We start from the raw sequence: 19199 nt of genomic DNA on the forward strand, positions 1-19199 counted from the left end.
TAGGTTTTGAGACTTTGTTAGGAAATGAACCGCCTGGAATGGAATTCGAGAATACTATGAAAGGAAAGGTCTCACCTGAGTAATGAAGCTGAAGCGTGGACATTCCACGCCTGAAGTCTTGACACAGTTTAAAATGAAGCATGCTGAGGTGGTACTCGTTGCATTGATTAGGTTGGGGTCAGTGGATGCAATATCATTTGGCATGAATTGAGAGAAGCATGCAGGAAAGTGAGCCCCACTCTAGAGGTTCAAGACTGGGGGAAATAACACGCTCTATAGAGGAAGTGGGAGGTTCCTGCTGTCTTAGGTTAAGAAGATAATAGGTAGTTATTGGTATAATCACATTATTTGGCAATTGGGTTAACTTTGAAAAATCTCTGTTAGGATTTGCTGTATCATACACAATATCACCATAATTTATATCCATTGACATTTGTATATAGCTGTGCTACCGTTTGCTTCTGTTCTCCCTGATTTAGGCTTATGAGACAGTCAACATATCAAAGACTCAGCCTATGTATTAAAAAGACTCAGTCTATGCTTTAAAAAGTTTGAGACATGCAATCAATTTTCCCCCTCTCATATTGATTAGTGATTTATAGGACTACAAATTAATAGTGTATATAAACACCATTCCCACCACCAAAAGACTATCCCTCCCACCCCCACCCTGCCGCCCAAGGAAGCCTAATATTCACCTGCACCCCAGGGTTTTTACTTTGGTGCCCTACTCCAGATGAAAGGCATTTTAAAGACTACATAAAATATATCATTCAGGGGGTCGGGCGGTGGTGGCACAGTGGGTTATGCGCATGTGGCGCAAAGCACAAGGACCAGCGTGAGGATCCCGGTTCGAGCCCTCGGCTCCCCACCTGCAGGGGAGTCGCTTCACAGGCGGTGAAGCAGGTCTGCAGGTGTCTATCTTTCTCTCCCCCTCTGTCTTCCCCTCCTCTCTCCATTCCTCTCTGTCCTATCCAACAACGAACAACATCAACAATGGCAATAATAACCACAATGAGGCTACAACAATAAGGGCAACAAAAGGGGGAAAAATGGCCTCCAAGAGCAGTGGATTCATGGTGCAGGCACCAAGGCCAGCAATAACCCTGGAGGAAAAAAAAATAGATATTCACAAACATGCAAATGGGTGGTAGTAAAACACTAACTTCACACTTCTCAATACAACTTAAAAATCCATCACGGGGCCAGGCAATGGCTTGCCTGATTAAGAGCACACATTAAAGTGTGCAAGGGGAAGTCTGGCAGTAGCGCAATGAGTTAAGTGCAGGTGGCACAAAGTGAAAGGTTCCCGGTTCAAGCCCCCGGCTCCCCAGCTGTAGGGGAGTCACTTCACAGGCCATGAAGCAGGTCTGCAGATGTCTGTCTTTTTCTTCCCCTCTGTCTTCCCTTCCTCTCTCCATTTCTCTCTGTCCTATCCAACAACAACAACAATAATAACAATAGAACAATAAGGGCAACAAAAGGGAATAAATATTTTTAAAAAGTGCAAGGAACTGGGTTCAAGCTCCTGGTCGCACCTGCAGGGGAAAGCTTCACAAGTGGTGAAGCAGGACTTCAGGTATCTGTGTCTTTCCCTCTATCTCTCCCTCCGCTCTCAATTTCTCTCTGTCTCTATCCAATAATAAAGAAATGAAAATTTTTTTTTTAAATATTTTATTTTATTTATTTATTCCCTTTTGTTGCCCTTGTTGTTTTATTGTTGTAGTTATTATTGTTGTTGTCGTCGTTGTTGGATAGGACAGAGAGAAATGGAGAGAGGGAGGGGAAGACAGAGAGGAGGAGAGAAAGATAGACACCTGCAGACCTGCTTCACCGCCTGTGAAGCAACTCCCCTGCAGGTGGGGAGCCAGGGTTCGAACTGGGATCCTTATGCCAGTCCTTGTGCTTTGCGCCACCTGCGCTTAACCCGCTGCGCTACAGCCTGACTCCCCGAAAATATTTTTTTAAATGTATCACAGACTGAAATATAAAACTAGAGAATTTTCTTTTTACTTGAGGCTTAGAAGCCTCAGATATGAGAGTCTCTTCATAACCATTATGCTGTGATTTGGGACTAGCCAATAGGTGATTCTTAAGTATGACACCAAAATTATAAAGGAAAAAATGAGGGACCAGGTGGTGGCACACCTGGTTGAGGACACATGCTACAGTGCATAAGGACCCGGGTTCGACCCCTGGTCCCCACCTGCAGGGGAAAGCTTTATGAGTGGTGAAGCAGGTCTGCAGGTGTCTCTCTGTCTCTCTCCCTCTCTAGGTTCCCTCCTCTCAATTTCTGGCTGTCTCTAGCCAATAAATAAATACAATTAAAAAAATAATAAAGGGTGGTCCGGGAGGTGGCGCAGTGGATAAAGCATCAGACTCTCAAGCATGTGGTCTTGAGTTCAATCCCCAGCAGCACATGTACCAGAGTGATGTCTGGCTCTTTCTCCTATGTTTCTCAATAAAAAAATAAAATCTTTAATAAAATAATAATAAAGGAAAAAATGACAAATTGAACTTAATTAAAATTAAAGACTTGTTAAGCTAATGTTGAGAGGTAACAAATACAGTCTACAAGCTAGGTGAAAAGAGCTGCAGAGAACGTTTATCCAGAATAGGCCTTTTTTTTTTTTAATCCAGAATAGGTTTTTTACCACCAGGGTTATTCCTGGAGCTCAGTGCTGGCACTGTAACTCCACCAATCCCCGTGGCCGTGGTAGGACAGAGAAGGGGGGGGGAGGCTCCTGCAGAATCTGCTCTGCAGGTGGGAAGTGGAGACTTGAATCCAGATCCTTGCACATGGGAATGTGTGCCCTCAGACAAGTGTGCCACAGCCTGGCCCCCAACAATTTTTCTCAGAATGGAGGCCCTCATGCCTGTACATTCTGTCCTTCTCCAAGTAAACCCCTGGGCTAGTTCCAATTGAATTTCTTTTCTTTTTAAATATTTATTCTATATTTTGTTGCCCTTGTTTTATTGTCATCGTTATTGGATAGGACAGAGAAATGGAGAGAGGAGGGGGAAAGAAAGACACCTGCAGACCTGTCTCATCACTTGTGAAGCGACTCCCTTGCAGGTGGGGAGCCAGGGTTTCGAACTGGGATCCCTATGCCGGTCCTTGAGCTTCGCGCCATATACGCTACTGCCCAACTCTTGAGTATTTGAATTTTTTTTTATTTACTTATTCCCTTTTGTTGCCCTTGTTGTTTTATTGTTGTAGTTATTATTGTTGTTGTTGGATAGGACAGAGAGAAATGGAGAGAGGGAGGGGAAGACAGAGAGGAGGAGAGAAAGATAGACACCTGCAGACCTGCTTCACCGCCTGTGAAGCAACTCCCCTGCAGGTGGGGAGCCGGGGTTCGAACCGGGATCCTTATACCGGTCCTTGTGCTTTGCGCCACCTGCGCTTAGCCCGCTGCGCTACAGCCTGACTCCCGAGTATTTGAATTTCTATTAGGGATTTGGGAGTGATAGGAAGTCTATGATAATAATTAAAATTTATTACACATTTACATGCATTTGATACTGTAATTTTTTTTTTTTACCCCAAGTGCTGGTGAACCACCAGATTGTGGGGAGGATCGGCTTTGAACCTGAAACCCTGTCTGCCTGCCTCAGAGTCCATGGGCAGAGCCACTACACCATCTCGGCAGTCTGCAACACTGTAAATATTTTAACTATAATTAGATATTCTAAATATTTTACAGAGGCTGGGCCCTAGTGCCCCTGGTTAAGCGCACATAGTACCAATGTCAAGAACCTGGGTTCGGGAGTTAGGCGGTAGCACAGCGGGTTAAGCACACGTGGCACAAGGACCGCTGTAGGGATCCCAGTTCGAGCCGCCCCCCCCCACTCCCCACCTACAGGGGAGTTGCTTCACAGGCGATGAAGCAGGTCTGCAGGTGTCTATTTTTCTCTCCTCTCTGTCTTCCCCTCCCTCTCTCCATTTCTCTCAGTCCTATCCAACAACAACGACATCAATCACTACAATAAAACAAGGGCAACAAAAGGGAATAAATAAATACTAAAAAATAAAAAGGGGAGTCGGGCTGTAGCACAGCAGGTTAAGCGCAGGTGGTGCAAAGCACAAGGACCAGCATGAGGATCCCGGTTCGAGCCCTGACTCCCCACTTGCAGGGGAGTTGCTTCACAGGCGGTGAAGCAGGTCTGCAGGTGTCTATCTTTCTCTCCCCCTCTCTGTCTTCCCCACCTCTCTCCATTTCTCTCTGTCCTATCCAACAACTACGACAACAATAATAACTACAACAATAAAACAACAAGGGCAACAAAAGGGAATAAATAAATAAAATAAATAAAAAGAACCTGAGTTCAGGCTCCTCCTCTCTACCTGCAGGAGTAGTGAAGCAAGTCTGCGGGTGTCTTATCTTTCTCCCTATCTACCTATCCCCTCTCAGTCTCTCTCGGTCCCGGAAAAAATAACTACTGGGACAAATTCATAGTGCTGGCAACGAGCCACAGCAATAACCCAGATAGCAATAAAAATATTAAACTATGAACTCATTTAATCAGAACACCCCTATGAAGTAGACATTACCATTCCTTCTCAAAGATGAGGGAACTAAAGCCCCCAGGACTTGAATGGCTTGATCAAAGACACCCACAGTTAACTCAAGTTTATTCCAACAGGGCAAGCACAAATGCTAGACTGTTAGTGGGAATGGGCTAAATGAAAAATGAAAATGCCTTTGTCTGACAAAGTCTGGTGACATTAAATTTGAGGCAGAAATGGGACATCAAGCATGGGGAAGGAAGCATTCTTGCGTTAAAATTTCAAAACCATTCATGTTAAGTGAAATAAGTCAGAAACAGAAGGATGAATATGGGATGATCTCACTCTCAGGCAGAAGTTGAAAAACAAGATCAGAAAAGAAAACACAAGTAGAACCTGAAATGGAATTGGCATATTGCACCCAAGTAAAAGACTCTGGGGTGGGTGGGCGGGGAGAATACAGGTCCATGAAGGATGATAAATGACATAGTGGGGGTTGTATTGTTAAATGGGAAACTGGGGAATGTTATGCATGTACAAACTATTGTATTTACTGTTGAATGTAAAACATTAATTCCCCAATAAAGAAAAAGAAAAGAAAAGAAAACACAAGTAGAACCTGAAATGGAATTGGCTTATCGCACCAAAGTAAAAGACTCTGGGGTGGGTGGGTGGAGAGAATACAGGTCCAAGAAGGATGACAGAGGACCCGGTGGGGGTTGTACTGTTATATAGGAAACTGGGGAATGTTATGCATGTACAAACTATTGTATTTGCTGTTGAATGTAAAACATTAATTCCCCAATAAATAAATTAAAAAAAAATTTTCGAAACCGTGGCGCAAAGCGCAAGGACCAGCGTTAGGATCCTGCTTAGAGCCCCCCAGCTCACCACCTGTAAGGGAGTCGCTTCACAAGTGGTGAAGCAGGTCTGCGGGTGTCTTTCTCTCCCCTTCTGTGTCTTCCCCTTCTCTCTCCATTTCTCTCTTCTCTCTGTCCTATCCAGCAACAACGATATCAATAACTACAACAATAAAACAAGGGTAACAAAAGGGTATGTATGTATATATATATATATATATATATATATATATATATATATATATATATGATTTCGAAACCACTAAAAAAACCACCACTAGGTGGCAATAGATCCCAAGTACCTGGATCTTTTGCTGTAGTTACTGCTCTAGGCTGAGATTGTAGGTAGGATGTGAGAGGGCAGACACCACAACACCAAAGCTTCCCCCCTGTACTGGGAGTCACAGGCACTTACAACTTATAGTTAGCCAACACCTCTACTAGAAAGTTTCAAGTTATGTCAAAGTTATGTGTTTGGCTTCTAAAGAGCAAAACCTGTCTAAGGAAGTTAAGGATTAGCTCCAGTCTGGAGTTGATGTCCCATTGATCCAATTAGAGAATGCTTCACATACTTAACTATAAATATCTCCCACTCCAGTGACTAATCTATTTGCTAATTAAAATTGCTAACCAAGTATCTTGGTCATCTGTACTGCTGCTTCTTGTGTTTAAAGGAGAAAATGACCAGGAAAGTAATGGAGTGTGGGGTTGTGTGCACCAGGCCCTGGGCTGTCTCTGAGAATGTATGACCAGTGCAATACTCTCTCTATCTATCTATCTATCTATCTAACCCCTTTCCCTCTCTCCCTCTCTGTGTCTCCTGGACGAAGAGAAGCAGAGAGAATGAAAGAGGCGCCAGCATCAAAGTTTCCTTCATTGCAGTAGGGGTTGTGGATTCTCTCTAGTAAAAGTAAACAACCCGGAAAGAAGGGAGTGGATGTGTAGCTACTACACTGGAACTTAGTTTTCTGTGCTGATGAGCAGCCAATTTTAGAATCTCCCCTGTTATAAATAGACGCTGTCAACCTAAGATGCCCCAGGAAAAGAAAGGCAGACATTTGATACTTGCCAAACATAGTTTCCACAGCAAATGTGCAGTGAATAACGGGCTTATCCTCGGGCAGCTTTATTCACAGGCTCAGTGATTTGAGGATTTCAAAGAGAAGTGCTATGCTGTCTTGAGGAGGAAGCAGGACTTTTGCAAAAGGAATCAAGGAAAAGATCCTAATTAGCCATCCAAAAGAGAAACCATGCAGATGTTTCTGGCAGTGATTCAGGGTAATCACTGCAATTCCCCGCCCCCAAGGAGTGTTTCAACTTTTCTTCTATTTCTGCTTTTACACTTAACTAAATGATAAATATTGTGGCTTTTTCTTTTTTTTAAGATTTTATTTATTAATGAGAAAGATTGGAGGAGAGAAAGAACCAGACATCACTCTGGTACATGTGCTGCCAGGGACTGAACTCAGGACCTCATGTTTGAGAGTCCAGTGCTTAATCTACTGCACCACCTCCTGGACCACTTTTTTTTTTTTTTTAAGATTTATGTGGCTTTTTCTAATGAGCTGTTTTTTGGGAAAAAATCACCACTGCCAATACAAGACTAGTGTTAATAAAAAATGCAGACAAGTAATTTAGTAATGCAGACTGCTCAACTTTCCCTCGCTACAGATTTGTACTTAGCTTTCTAATGTGATGTTGATAGAGAGTCAACCATACACAGGCAGATTGCTCTTGGGGCACATAAATTATTAGTTTTTGGTGACCCCTGGTGATCCCTTTGTTTTTATATTTAATTTATTACCTGACTAGATAGTGCATGACAATGCTACAGGGATATTTCCAAAAGGTTTTGAGTGAAAAGTCAGTCTCTAAAAAAGTTACTCAGTCTTTTATCTGGAACTAGAAAAGACCTAGAATTGCCAAAACAATCTTGAGAAAAAAGAACAGAACTGGAAGCATCACACTCCCAGATCTCAAACTGTATTATAGGGCCATTGTCATCAAAACTGCTTAGTACTGGAACATGAACAGACACACTGACCAGTGGAATAGAATTGAGAGCCCAGAAATGAGGCCCCACACCTATGGACATCTGATCTTTGACAAAGGGGCCCAGACTATTACATGGGGAAAGCAGAGTCTCTTCAACAAATGGTGTTGGAAACAATGGGTTGAAACATGCAGAAGAATGAAACCGAACCACTGTATTTCACCAAATACAAAAGTAAATTCCAAGTGGATCAAGGACTTGGATGTTAGACCACAAACTATCAGATACTTAGAGGAAAATATTGGCAGAACTTTTTTCCGCATAAATTTTAAAGACATCTTCAATGAAACGAATCCAATTACAAGGAAGACTAAGGCAAGTATAAACCTATGGGACTACATCAAATTAAGAAGCTTCTTCACAGCAAAAGAAACTACCCAAACCAAGAGACCCCTCACAGAATGGGAGAAGATCTTTACATGCCAGACATCAGATAAGAGTTTAATAACCAACATAAAGAGCTTGCCAGACTCAACAACAAGACAACAAATAACCCCATCCAAAAATGGGGGGAGGACTTGGACAGAATATTCACCACAGAAGAGACCCAAAAGGCTGAGAAACACATGGAAAAATGCTCCAAGTCTCTGATTGTCAGAGAAATGCAAATCAAGACAACAATGAGATATCATCTCACTCCTATGAGAATGTCATACATCAGAAAAGGTAACAGCAGCAAATGCTGGAGAGGGTGTGGGGTCAAAGGAACCCTCCTGCACTGCTGGTGGGAATGTCAATTGGTCCAACCCCTGTGGAGAACAGTCTGGAGAACTCTCAGAAGGCTAGAAATCGACCTACCCTATGACCCTGCAATTCTTCTCCTGGGGATATATCCTAAGGAACCCAACACACCCATCCAAAAAGATCTGTGTACACATATGTTCTTGGCAGCACAATTTGTAATAGCCAAAACCTGGAAGCAACCCAGGTGTCCAACAACAGATGAGTGGCTGAGCAAGTTGTGGTATATATATACAATGGAATACTACTCAGCTGTAAAAAACGGTGACTTCACCGTTTTCAGCCAATCTTGGATGGACCTTGAAAAAATCATGTTGAGTGAAATAAGTCAGAAACAGAAGGATGAATATGGTATGATCTCACTTCAGGCAGAAGTTGAAAAACAAGATCAGAAAAGAAAACACAAGTAGAACCTGAACTGGAATTGGCGTATTGCACCAAAGTAACAGACTCTGGGGTGGGTGGGTGGGTGGGTGGGGAGAATACAGGTCCATGAAAGATGATGAATGACATAGTGGGGGTTGTATTGTTAAATAGGAATCTGGGGAATGTTATGCATGTACAAACTATTGTATTTACTGTTGAATGTAAAACATTAATTCCCCAATAAAGAAATAAATTATTTTAAAAAAAAGTTACTCAGTCTTACATTATGCTGGGAGACAGCATAGTGGTTACACAAAAATCTTCCATGCCTGAGACTGAGGTCCCATGTTCAATCCCCAGCACCACCATAAACCAGATCTGAGCAGTGCGCTGGTGTCATTATCTATCTATCTATGTATCTATGTATCTATGTATCTATCTATCTATCTCTATCTATATTCTCTCTGTGTATATCTTTCATTAAAATGAATAAAATTTTTAAAAAATAAGAGGCCAGGTGGTGGCACACTTGGATGGTGAACATGTTAACAGTATAAAGGGTAGTCCGGGAGGTGGCGCAATGGTAAAGCTTTAGACTCTCAAGCATGAGGTCGTGAGTTCGATTCCCGGCAGCACATGTGCTAGAGTGATGTCTGGTTCTTTCTCTCTCCTCCTATCTTTCTCATAAATAAATAAAATCTTTAGTTCTGCAAGTGGTGAAGCAGGGCTGCAGATGTCTCTCTTTCTCTATCTTCCCTTTCCCTCTCAATTTCTGATGGTCTCTACCCAATAAAGATTTTTTTTTAATTATAAATAATAAAAATAGGAAAGTAGTTGTTCACTCTGCTCCAGTCCCCCTTTTGTCTCTCAGCTACAAAAATGCTCTTCCTGCTCAGATTCCAAAGCATTCTTCCCTAACTTCTCAATTCCGGTTAGAGGAGGAAGGGGGTGGGGGGCTATTAGATTCACACAGTCCAAAGTATCCCAATATAAGCAGCATATTTCTTCACTTTTTTTTTTTTTTTTTGCTCTCCCCACCCCATTTCTTCACTTTTTTATTTGTGATTAACAGTAGGTTACAAGATTGTAAGACTACAGTGCACAGTCCCACACTACACCCTTCACCAAGTTCTGTGTCCCCACCCTCCCACCAAAGAGCACCACCAGACTAGAATTCTCACAAAACAACACCCCCTCTTTTTAAAAAAAAAAAAAAAAAAAAACTGGCAGATTTGAACAACTGAATGCTCAAAAAAAAAAAAAAAGTAAAATCTAATAAAAACCAAATAGCAAATAGCACATTGTCAGAGTGCAGCAGTGCTGGGGAAGCATGCTTCCCAAAGCCTTGTCCTCCACAAGGCAGGGGTAGGGGCCACAAGGCCTGAAGGACATTCTTCTCCTCCCTGTGAAATCTAAGTCTTCCTGCTAGCAGGTGCATTGCCTTCAGACATTACTTCCAGTGTCTCATCCAGCGAACAGCCAGGGCTCTCAGAAGCCAGTGTGGGGTGTTGAACACCTGTCTTGCTTGTAAAATGTAAAGAAGCTCAGAGAACTCCTGCCACCTCCACCCCTTGTGTGGCCAGAGAAAGCGTCCCACCACCAACCTCCCCCGTGAACATTGTAAACATATCTTGCATTATTGAGCTTCTCTTCTGGTTAATCATTACCCACAGCTGCTGGTAGATGGAAAGAATGGCTCACAAATCACCAAGCAGGTATGTGTCAAAGAAAAATGTTCCACTAACCAGCAGGGAGGCTGACCCTTCATTTTAACAGCCTGGGGTAGGGGCATGGCAGACCATAAAAGTCACTTGTGTTAAAGTTGTAGGGTTAACAGTGAAACGTGCCTCCCAGATGCTGCTGGTGTGGGCCACAGGGTTTCAGGAGAAGATCTGGAAAGCAGACAACACAGACCCAATAGTGATACAAATATATGGTGTTGTTTTTAGCTTCTAAAAGTCATGTTTTCAGAGAAGGCTAAAAACTCAAAGGGACCAGATGGTGGTGCACCTGGTTAAGCACTCACATTACAGCATGCAAGGACTCAGGTTCAAGACCCTGGTCCCCACTAGTAGGGGTAAGCATCATGAGTGGTGAAGCAGGGCTGCAGGTATCTCTCTGTCTCCCTCTCTCTTTTTAAATACATTTTAAATTAATTTATTATTATTTGATAGAGACAGAGAACAATTGAGAAAGGAGGAGGAAACAGAGGGAAAGAGACAGAGAGACACCTGCAGCCCTGCTTCGCCACTCATGATGCTTTCCCCTACTAGTGGGGACCAGGGTCTTGAACATGGGTCCTTGAGCACTGTAATATGAATGCTTAAGCAGGTGTGCCACCGCCTGGCCCCCTTTCTCTTCTTCTCTATCTCCCTCTCCCCTCTCAATTTCTGTCTCTATCCAATAATAAATAAATAGTGTTTTTTTTTAAAAAAAAAGCTTGTCTTGAGTGATTATGCTTAGCTAAGTAAAGAAATTAAAGACAACTTAATCTCATTCATATGCAGAATCCAGAGAACGATACACATGAACTTGGGGGTGGGCAGGAAACAGAAGCAAGCAAACTGTAAGACTTGTGAGAACTCTGGTGAGGATCTTTGGGAGATGGGAGGATGGGGACACAGAATTTGGGTGGTGGGTGCGGTGTGAAACTATACACTGTCATATTACAATCTTGTAACCTACTATTTATCACAAATACAAAAAGAAAAATGTGTCCCACTTTCCAAGTGCATTGAAGCTTCCCAAGTGTTTTTTTTAAACAAAGTAGACCAGGGGATGGGTGGTGGCACACCTGGTTGAGTGCACGTATTATACTGCACAAGGACCCAGGATCAAGCCTCCAGTCCTCACCTGCAGGGGGAAAGCTTTGTGAGTGGTAAGGCAGTGCTGCAGGTGTCTCTCTGTCACTCTCTATCACCCCCTTCCCTCTTGATTTCTAGCTGTCTCTATCCAAGAAATAAAGATAATAAAAAATAAAATAATAAAAATAAAATTTTTTTATAAAGTAGAAGTGAGCATGACTTTTTTAGGGCACTTAGAACTGGGGAAACTGACTACATGCATAACAGATGCTGGGGGAAAACGTAACTTAAATATCCCATAAATGAATTCATAAAAATGTGTGTGAATGGGGGCCAAGTGGTGGAGCACCTAGTTAAGCGCACAAACTCCAGTGTGCATGGACACGGGTTCAAGCCCCTGGTCTCCACTTGCAGAGGAAAAGCTTCACAAGTGTTGAAGCAGGGCTGCAAGTGTCTCTCTGCCTCCTCCTCCCATCTCAATTTCTTTCTGTCTCTACCCAATAATAAATAAAGAAAAAAATTTTTTATATTTATTTTATTTATTTATTCCCTTTTGTTGCCCTTGTTGTTTTATTATTGTAGTTATTATTGTTGTTGTCATTGTTGGATAGGACAGAGAGAAATGGAGACTCCCAAGAAAAATATTTTTAAAAGATTTTTTTTTCTTCTCTTCTATTGAAAAAAAAGTAATAAAAGAAAGTAGAGTGGTCCGGGAGGTGGCACAGTGGTAAAGCTTTGGACTGTCAAGCATGAGGTCCCCAGTTCGATCCCCAGCAGCACATGTGCCAGAGTGATGTCTGGTTCTTTATCTCTCCTCCTATCTTTTTCATAAATAAATAAAATCTTTAACAAAGAAAAAAACAAAGTAGAGAGGGTAAGAAATCAGCCACAAACTACAAAGCATGGTCAGATTTCCAGGCTAGGTGAGTTAGATCACAAATCACCAAATATTAGCACTGGTGTTAGGACAAACCTGTTGCAGGTTAGGCTTTAAACCTATGGAGGGGAAGTCGGGTGGTAGCGCAGTGGGTTAAGTGCATGTGGTGCAAAGCGCAAGGACCTGCTTAAGGATCCCCACCTGCAGGGGGCGAAGCTTCACAAGCCGTGAAGCAGGTCTGCAGATGTCTCTCTTTCTCTTCCCCCTCTCTGTTTTCCCTTCCTCTCTCCATTTCTCTCTGTCCTATCCAACAATGACTACAACAATAAAACAAGGGCAACAAAAGGGAATGAATGAATGAATGAATGAATGAATGAATGAATGAATGAATGAATGAATAAATAACCTACGGAGGAAAAAGATCCTGATAACCGAAGCCAGGTGAATTTGGGTTTCTTGAAAGTTATTCCTAGAAGTCACAGAAAGGGCTGGGGAGATAGCATAATGGTTATGCAAATGCCTTAAAATCCTGAGGCTCTGAGATCTCAGGTTCAATCCCCAGCACCACCATAAGCCAGAACTGAGCAGTGTTCTGGTCTCTTTCTCTCAGAATCTTTCCCTCTGTATCTACTCTTTCTCATTAAAATAAAGTAAATGAAAATATTTAAAAAAAAAAAAAAAAAAGAATTTAGCCTTAAAAAAAAAAGTCACAGAAAATCAAAGATGTCATTGACAGGTGGTACAGTGGTTAAAGTGTTGGACACTTTAATGAATGAGGTCCTCAGTTCAGCCCCTGGCATCACATATCCCATTTACCAGAGGGCTTGGTTAGTTTGCTCTTCTATTGCCCTGTAGAGATCAGTGCAAACTGTAGACAGAGTTAAGCATGCCAAATTTTGTTTGTTTTTTGTTTGTTTTATTTTCCTGTTTTAGATTTTGTTAAAGCCCTTTTACTGGTGTGGAGGTTAATGGTTTACAATATAGTTATTAGGGGAGTCGGGCATAGCGCAGCGGGTTAAGCGCACGTGGCGTGAAGTACAAGGACCGGCTTAAGGATCCCGGTTCGAGCCCCCCGCTCCCCACCTGCAGGGGAGTCGCTTCACAGGCGGTGAAGCAGGTCTGCAGGTGTCTGTCTTTCTCTCCCCCTCTCTGTGTTCCCCTCCTCTCTCTATTTCTCTCTGTCCTATCCAACAACAGTGACAGCAATAACGACAACAACAATAAACAACAAGGGCAGCAAAAGGGAAAATAAATAAATATTTTTAAAAAATACAATATAGTTATTGACATGTGGGTACAGTTTCTCATCTCCCCATAGCTGGTGTTTGCAAATCACTCACACCCCAACTTAGGTCCTTTCCCACCATCATGCACCAAGACCCGAAATCTCCAACTCCCTCCTTCCCTACCTTCCCCGGAATCCTTTGATTTAGTGTAATACTAAGAAAAACATGTGAAAGAAAGTTATTTTCATGATGGCGATTGAATTCCATTCATAGCTCTACTGAACTAGAAGAAGGAGTCGGGCTCTGGGGGAGTGTATTCCTAGCAAGACCATGAATTGACTGTTTGGCCTTCTCTGTCTGGTGCATGGCATTGAGTGGGTGAGAAAGTCTAGATGAAGAGGGACTTGGTGCTTGACCCAGACTTAGGTAAGCTAGGCATGCCCTCCCCATGCAGCTGTGCAGTACCTGATATAAAGCCTTTTTCAGCAAAGTCACATATGGATGAGTGGAACCTGGCTCATACCAAGCTGTCTTTATAAACCATTAGAATAGACATGTCAACACCTATTTCTTCCCTGGCCTGTTAGTCTCCAGAGACTTTGTTGTTGGGGAAAACAACCATCTGGTGATGTGCTCTTGTGTCTTCCCCCTTGTTTTTTAGGGTCTCTCACCTGGCCATGCATGTGCTTTAGAAAGGTAACAGCAGCAAATGCTGATGGGAATGTAAATTGGTCCAACCTCTGTGGAGAACAGTCTGGAGAACTCTCAGAAGGCTAGAAATGGACCTACCCTATGATCCTGCCTTCCTCTCCTGAGGATATATCCTAAGGAACCCAACACACCCATCCAAAAAGATCTGTGTACACATATGTTCTTGGCAGCACAATTTGTAATAGCCAAAACCTGGAAGCAACCCAGGTGTCCAACAACAGATGAGTGGCTGAGCAAGTTGTGGTATATATATGTATATATACAATGGAATACTACTCAGCTATAAAAAGTGGTGACTTCACCGTTTTCAGCCAATCTTAGATGGACCTTGAAAAGTTCATGTTAAGTGAAATAAGTTAAAAAAAAAAAAAGGATGAATATGGGATGATCTCACTCTCAGGCAGAAGTTGAAAAACAAGATCAGAAAAGAAAACACAAGTAGAACCTGAAATGGAATTGGCATATTGCACCAAAGTAAAAGACTCTGGGATGGGAGGGTGGGGAGAATACAGGTCCATGAAGGATGACAGAGGACCTGGTGGGGGTTGTATTGTTAAATGGGAATCTGGGGAATGTTATGCATGAACAAACTATTGTATTTACTGTTGAATGTAAAACATTAATTCCCCAATAAAGAAATAAATTAACAAAAAACAAAAACAGGACAGGTTCCAAAACACCCTGCCCCAAAATTCCCCACAGCATTGGGGAAAAAGCTTCACTACTGTGGTGTCTCTCTCCCTGTCCTTCTCCCTGAAAATTATCAGCCCAGATTGCCTGGATGAAGTCCAGGCAGCCAAAACCACACACACACACACACACACACACACACACACACACTCCTCTCTCCCCATACAAAAAAAAAAAAAAAAAGACTCTGGGGTGGGTGGGTGGGGAGAATACAGATTCAAGAAGGATGACAGAGGACCTAGTGGGGGTTGTATTGTTATATGGAAAACTGGAAAATGTTATGCATGTACAAACTATTGTATTTACTGTTGAATGTAAAACATTAATTCCCCAATAAAGAAATTTACAAAAAAAAGAAAAAAAAACTTTTTCAAAGATGAGTTTGCTGCCCAGAAGCAAGTACAATAGATAAAGCACTGAACTCTCGAGCATGAGGTCCCAAGTTCAACCCCCTGCATTGCATGTGCCAGAATGGTGCTCTGGAGTTGCTCATTCTCACCCTCATACATAGAGAGAGAGGGGGAGAGGGAGAGAGAGAGAACCAGAGCATTACTCTGACATATGCCATGCAGGGGTGCTGAGAATCCAATTTAGTACCTCAGAGCTGCAAGTTAGGTCTTGTGCCTGCTGTGCAGCCTCTCAGGATACTGTTTCTTTAAAGATATTTTATTATTATTATCATCATCACCATCATCATTGTTTATTGGATAGAGACAGAGAGAAGTTGATAGGGAAGAGGGAGAGGGAAAGAGAAAGAGAAAGAGAAAGACCTGCAGACCTGCTTCACCACTCGTGAAGCTTTCCCCCTGCAAGTGGGGACTGGGGGCTTGAACCTGGGTCCTTGTGCATTGTAGCATATATGCTCAACCAGGGGCACCACCACCTGCCCTGCCATTTTTTTCTTCTGATGCAAATATATATATGTAGGGGCTGCAGAGATATCATAGTGATCATGCAAAAAGATTTTCATGCCTGAGACTCTGACATCCCTAGTTCAATTCCCAACACCACTATAAACCAGAGTTAAGCAGTGATCTGGTAAAGTAAATAAGCACAAAAGCATAATGACAAACAGAGTCAGTCTCAGATGGCTTATTGGTTCAGTTAGCCATGGGAAAATGGGGACTTTTTTTAAAGATTTATTTTTTTTTTAGTATTTATTTATTTATTCCCTTTTGTTGCCCTTGTTGTTTTATTGTTGTAGTTATTATTGATGTCATTGTTGTTGGAGAGGACAGAGAGAAATGAAGAGAGGAGGGGAAGACAGAGGGGGAGAGCAAGGTCATCTGCAGACTAGCTTCACCACTTGTGAAGCGACTCCCCTGCAGGTGGGGAGCCGGGGGCTTGAACCGGGATCCTTAAGCTGGTACTTGCGCTTTGCACCACCTGCGCTTAACCCGCTGCACTACTGCCCGACTCCTGGGACTTTCTTTCTTTCTTTCTTCCTTCCTTTCTTTCTTTCTTTCTTTCTCTCTCTCTCTCTCTCTTCCTTCCTTCCTTTCTTTCTTTCTTTCTTTTTAAGATTTTATTTATTTTTTAATGAGAAAGGAGGAGAGAGAGAAAGAGCCAGACATCACTCTGGCACATGTGCTGCCAGGGATTGAATTTGGGACCTCCTGCTTGAGAGTCCAGTTCTTTATCCATTGTGCCACTTCCACTCTTCCTTCCTTCCTTCCTTCCTTCCTTCCTTCCTTCCTTTCTTTCTCTCTTTCTTTCTTTTTTCCTTTCTTTTTCCAGAGCACTAGTCAGTTTCTGGGATGCATTGGATCGACCTTCTCGTGGTGCATCCCGTGAGTACCCATTCATTGGGGAAACTGACGATCCTTCCTAGCCGACTGAATCCACATGCATCCCAGTCACTTTCAAAGCCAGCAACAAGCAGCTCCTGACAGCTTTCAACCTGACCTGTTGACTGGCTACGGAAGAAGGGCAAACGCTAGAAGAAGAAGAAGTCAGTTTCTCAGTTCTGGCTTACTGAAGCAGACTGGGGGTAGGTATTGAACCTGGGACTTTGGGAGCCTTAGGAATTAAAGTTTTGTATAGCTATTACAGTATCTCTCCCCCACCCCCACCCCCGCCACCATCACCCTTACTCAGTCTTTTTAAAAATACCTATTAATTTTCACCTCCACTCTCAGAATGGACCAAAACCGTGGGGGGTTAGGGGGTGGTACTCTATGAAGACGAGTGGTTATGATAATGTGCCGTCAGCTACACCACTCCCAGTTCACTAGGTGTGTCAAGAGGCCAGTGGATTATAAGCCACCCACCCCCACTTCCCACCCGGGAAAATGCTTGTTTATTGGGAAAATGGAAAGTAGGTCTCTGGCTGAAACAGCTTTGCCATCAGTAGCAACTTTTTAAGCCCTTTGTCTGGTGCAAGGAATCAGTTCCCAGAACACAGGGGTTATTAATAACTGTGGGACCTTTTCCCAGACTCCAGATCAATTGGCAGAAGCTTCTGGTTACTTCCTTCTGGGTGCTTCTATTATTTAGAGCTGAGTAGCTCCTCCTCTGTGAGACCTGTACAGTTTTTGCTTTTTTTTTTTTTTTTAAGGCATGACTTAGGAATTCACAGCAGCCCCCAATCCCCAGCCCCCAGCACCCAGCTCACCAAAGTGAGCTAGTCTGCAGTGGGCTTAGCCTCCTCTCACACGTCCCCATCCAGCTCAGTGCCCAGCTGGTGTCCTTGCTGGTGCCACAGTGCCCTGTCTCCAGCTCAGTGGAGTGTTCCTCTCCTCCCTCTGGCACTTCACTGCCAAGTGCCATCCTGAGTGTTGACAGGGCTCATAAAGGCAGCCTGTGTGGAATGAGGTCACTCCTTGTGCTGGGTGGAGGCCCTAGAATCATCTGCAGGGCAGGTGCTAAGCAAAGCCTTGATCTTCCTGTGGGGACAGTGGTGTGAATACTACTCTGGGAGGAGCTCTTAAGCTGGGAGATCAGGGAGAATGCTTTTTTATTATTATCATTTTTATTTACTTATTATTGAATAGAGACAGAGAGAAACTGAGAGGGGAGGGGAAGATAGAGACAGGGAAAGAGACAGAGAGACACCTGCAGCCCTACTTCACCACTCGTGGGAACCGGGGCTTGAACCCAAGTCCTTGCACATTGTAATATATGTGCTTAAGCAGGTATGCCCCCCCCTTCAGAGAATTCTTTAAAATTTTTTTTTGTATTATCTTTATTTATTGGATAGAGACAGGCAGAAATTAGAGGGAAGGGGGTGATAGAGAGGGAGAGAGACAGAAATATACCTAAAGTGGTCAGGCAGTGGTGCACCAGGTTAAGCACTCACATTATAGTACACAAGGACCCGAGTTCAAACCCCTGGCCCCCACCTGCAGGGCAAAAGCTTCACAAATGGTGAAGCAGGGCTGCAGGTGTCTCTCTGTCTCTCTCCCTCTCTATTTCCCTCCTCTCAATTTCTCTCTATATATATATCCAATAATAAATAAAGATATTAAATTTAAAAAAGATAACCAAAACACTGCTTTACCACTTACAAAGCTTTCCCCCTGCAGGTGGGGGCTGGGGGCTCGAATCCAGGTCCTTGTACATTGTAACACGCTCTCAACTAGGTGTGCCAACACCCAGCTCCCCAGGAAAAATTCTTAAAGGAAGATCTTCCTCCAGAGCTTGTTCTGGACACCCCTTTCCCACTTCATCCCTCCTGGAGGCCTTTCTATGTCCTGGGCTTTATAGATTCTCACTCAGGAACTGGCTATTACTCCCATTCTCACCTTCCAAGCTCTCCAGGTGTGACACAATCCATCCTGATCCCGGCATGGCACAGGGGGTTGGGCAATCTGGCTCATCTCCTGACTCACCTGTGGAGAAATTAAAGCAAGAGAACCAAGCCTGGTCCACCATCACCATGTACGGTGTGAACACAGACAGCCGACTCCCTCTTCCTAACTAGCCTCCTGGGATCCTGTCTCAGTTCATGACATCACTGTTGTCTTAGTCACTCAGATGGGATGACAAAGCTGTAGCTTTGGAATCTCTTTCACTGGGCAGGTTTTTGTTTTATGAGAGAAACAACAAAACACTGCTGTCATATGCAGAGCTGAGCCTCAAATCACCAGGCCTCACTCATCCAAGAAATGTACTCTATTCCCTAAGCAACTTCCTTGGGTGCTAATTTTTTTTTTTTCTTTTTTTTTTTTTTTTTTTGCCTCCAGGGTTATCACTGGGGCACAGTGCCTGCACTACGAGAATCCACTGCTCCTGTGTCCTTTTTTTTTTTTTTTTTTTTTGATAGGACAGAGAGAAGTTGAGAAGGGAGGGGAAGACAGAGAAAGAGAGAGGCAGACCTGCAGACTTGCAGACTTGCAGACTTGATTCACAGCTTGTGAATC

At 43.2% G+C, this 19199-nt stretch overlaps 1 long non-coding RNA gene across 1 annotated transcript; it reads right to left on the reverse strand.

Moving 5' to 3' along the window:
• Window positions 1-9615: 9615 nt before the first annotated feature.
• Window positions 9616-18641, reverse strand: LOC132534321 (uncharacterized). The gene is made up of 3 exons (XR_009546044.1): window positions 18582-18641; window positions 12622-12680; window positions 9616-10422 (listed from the first exon to the last, which is right to left on the reverse strand). It is a non-coding gene; the product is annotated as an uncharacterized LOC132534321 (long non-coding RNA).
• Between the last annotated feature and the right edge of the window lie 558 nt (window positions 18642-19199).

This window comes from Erinaceus europaeus, chromosome 18 (genome assembly GCF_950295315.1).
Source record: "Erinaceus europaeus chromosome 18, mEriEur2.1, whole genome shotgun sequence".
NCBI classification, from domain to species: domain Eukaryota; kingdom Metazoa; phylum Chordata; class Mammalia; order Eulipotyphla; family Erinaceidae; genus Erinaceus; species Erinaceus europaeus.